Raw genomic sequence first — 3,268 nt, forward strand, 5'->3', positions numbered from 1 at the left:
GTGCCAACTGTACACTTTTACTGTCATGTGACCATGTATTTTGGAACCACCCATCATTTCTGCCAGACTGTATTAAGGAGGAACACATGGGGGGAATGGAAAGCACCCATTTACTTTAAAAACTGTTTTTGGCTTGTCAAAGTACAATTTTAGCATAACAGATGTAATGGCTGTTACATCGAAGCTAATTTATCCAGGTCTAAAAATATGTATGATGCATATAGGTGATTTAGCAATGTATAAAACCATGCAAATCATTTAGCTTAATATTAGCCTGAAATGGTAAGCAAGCTAGTTGACCCCCCAAATGGCAGCTATATGGGGCGAAGTGAGCAAAATGCTTTGGGGAAAAATTAGCCATCATTTTAACTTATCCCACCATAAGGCACTGAAGTTAAGTTAAATCTCTGAAGTATAAACTGGTATTTTAATGTGATATTACGCATCTGGTTTAGTTTAGTTTATCATATATATATATATATACACATACATACATATGATTTGTAGTTTATTTGATAGGGACAGTGTAAAAGTACACCAATCCTTCTCTGATAAGAACCAGATGATGCTTTTCACCACATTATAATTACATATATTTCAATCATGACAACTCTTGGGAAGATTTTTAGCATGGTGATGGATATGACAATGTTAATGTATTTGGTCTTGGCGGAATAGATCTGCTACGCTGCTGCTGAATTGCTGCTGCTGTTGGTTATTGCTGTAGTTGTAGATTATTGCTGCTGCTGCAAGCAAGTACAGGCACTTGCTACTGCCAATGTCAAACGTCGATACGGTGCCGTGAGTATTTAAGACATACTGCTGCTGCACAAATAGCATATAAAATAACCCATAGCAGATAATCTCTGAAGTATAAACTGGTATTTTAATGTGATATTACGCATCTGGTTTAGTTTAGTTTATCATATATATATATACACATACATACATATGATTTGTAGTTTATTTGATAGGGACAGTGTAAAAGTACACCAATCCTTCTCTGATAAGAACCAGATGATGCTTTTCACCACATTATACAAGCTCATCATGCTTGTCATGTGACACACAGCAGTAGGCTTATGTTTTATTTAATTTTTCCTTTTTTATTCGAACATGTTAAATGTATCATGAAATATCTCGATTCTCAAATATGTGCAAGTAAATGCATTTTGTACCTTTATAGATTATGTAAATTAATCTATAATCGGCTATGGGCAAAGTAGCCTAATTTTACTGTAATCTATGCATAAAACCCGTATTTTTACTTAAGTACCAGATATGGGTATTGTGCCATAAAATATTTTTAATACGACTGACTTTGTATTTAATGTGAATTTAATAAAAACATTTTAAGTTACTAATTATAACACATTCGCATTGTACAGAAAGAGAGCAAAGAACATTTACATTATCAAAGAACGTCATCATTAACTTCAGTCTAGCCAGAGTTCAAGCACTCTCAAAAACTCCCATTATAATCACTCAAGCTGTTTACAATATGAAATGAATATACTCACATCATAGGCACATATGCACTTTGTTGTTTCTGATGAGAGAGAATTCGCTAGAGAGCAGAATTCAGTCAGCGAGCATGCGCAATGAAAAAAGCACTGGCGTTTCAGCGATGACTCATCTGAGAGCACGTGCCCCCTCCGATTTTTGAGCCAAGTGGATTTTGAATGCAGCTTCCAAAAGGCAAACAAATAGCCAAATAATATTTTCATATTTGATACAATCACACTAGTGTGATTAGAAAGTTCAGTGCGGCACGTCATAAGCTGCTAAATTCAAATCTGCGTTCACACTTTGGCTGGAGCTGAGCCAAGAGCCAGATGCGTTTTTAGAGTGCTGCCCATTACAACCAATCACACACGATTCTGTTGAGCTTATGAATTCAATAGCCAATCAGAGGAGTTCAGATGAGTCATCGCTGAAACACTGCCTTAGGACATATTTTTAGGAAATTTGGTATTTCTTTTCATTGTTATGCAGACGATACGCAAATTTATCTGCCTTTGAAACGAAAAGATACTTGCTCTTTAGCACCCCCTATTGCAGTGTCTTGAGGAAATTAAGGACTGGATGGCACTAAATTTCCTTAATTTTAATGAAAATAAAACAGAAGTTATGCTGTTTACGCGGGGAGGTATTGTGAGTCATCAGATTTGGATCTTGGTGAACTGAAACAACTTGTGAAGCCCTATGTAAAAAAGTTAGGTGTTATCATGGATTTAAATTGGACAAACAGATTAACTCAGTAGTAAAATCTAGTTGTTTTTTTTTCCAATTGAGACCATTGAGACTCACCAGTGTAAAATCTTTCCTGTCTTCTAAAGACTTTCAAAGAATCGTTCATATTTTTATTTCAACTCGTCTAGATTATTGTAATGGCCTCTATATAGGTATTAGTCAGGCCTCTCTCTCCAGACTGCAGATGGTCCAGAATGCGGCAGCTCGCTTGCTGATGGGTACACGAAAGCGGGAACACATCACCCCTGTTCTCGCCTCTCTTCACTGGTTACCTGTCCATTTTAGGATTCATTTTAAGATTTTGGTATTTGTTTTTAAATCTCTTAATGGTTTAGCACCTAAATATCTTTCCGACTTGATCAAGCTGTATGCTCCTCTAAGAGCACTTAGGTCTGCTTACCATTTGCTTTTAGTTGTCCCACGGGTAAAGTTGAAGAGCAGGGGTGACCGAGCATTTGCAGTGGCAGCCCCGAAGCGCTGGAATAGTTTGCCCCTCTACATTATACAGGCTAAAACACTTGCTGTTTTTAAATCTAGCCTAAAAACGTATTTTTATAGTCTGGCATTTGATGCTATGTGAGAGCTGCTTTCTTTTACTGTCTTTATGGTGTCTTATTATCTTCTTTTGTGCTGTTGACTGTTTGTATAATTGATATTTGTATTCTTGTATGTGTGTACAGCATTTTGATAAACACTTGCTGTTTTTAAAAAGTGTTTAAAAAAACTTTGACTTTTGACTTTGACTTTTCTTAAAGCTAACATGAACAACATAAAACCAACCTAATGAAGTTTAAATTTCAATATCAAAGTTGTAACCTTTGCAAACACAGACTAAACAGGGAGTCTGTTGAGTAAAATCAAAACTGAATTAGAAAAATTTATATTAAATGAATAAATATCACTGAAACTAATAAGCATTATAATCAAAAGTTTCTTGAAATGGTAGCTAGGTCGAAAAGGCCACTAGGGACTGCAGGAAGAAAGATATATATATATATATATATATATATATGTA

Source organism: Sinocyclocheilus rhinocerous, unplaced genomic scaffold (assembly GCF_001515625.1).
Source record: "Sinocyclocheilus rhinocerous isolate Xijiao unplaced genomic scaffold, SAMN03320098_v1.1 scaffold1382, whole genome shotgun sequence".
NCBI classification, from domain to species: Eukaryota; Metazoa; Chordata; class Actinopteri; order Cypriniformes; family Cyprinidae; genus Sinocyclocheilus; species Sinocyclocheilus rhinocerous.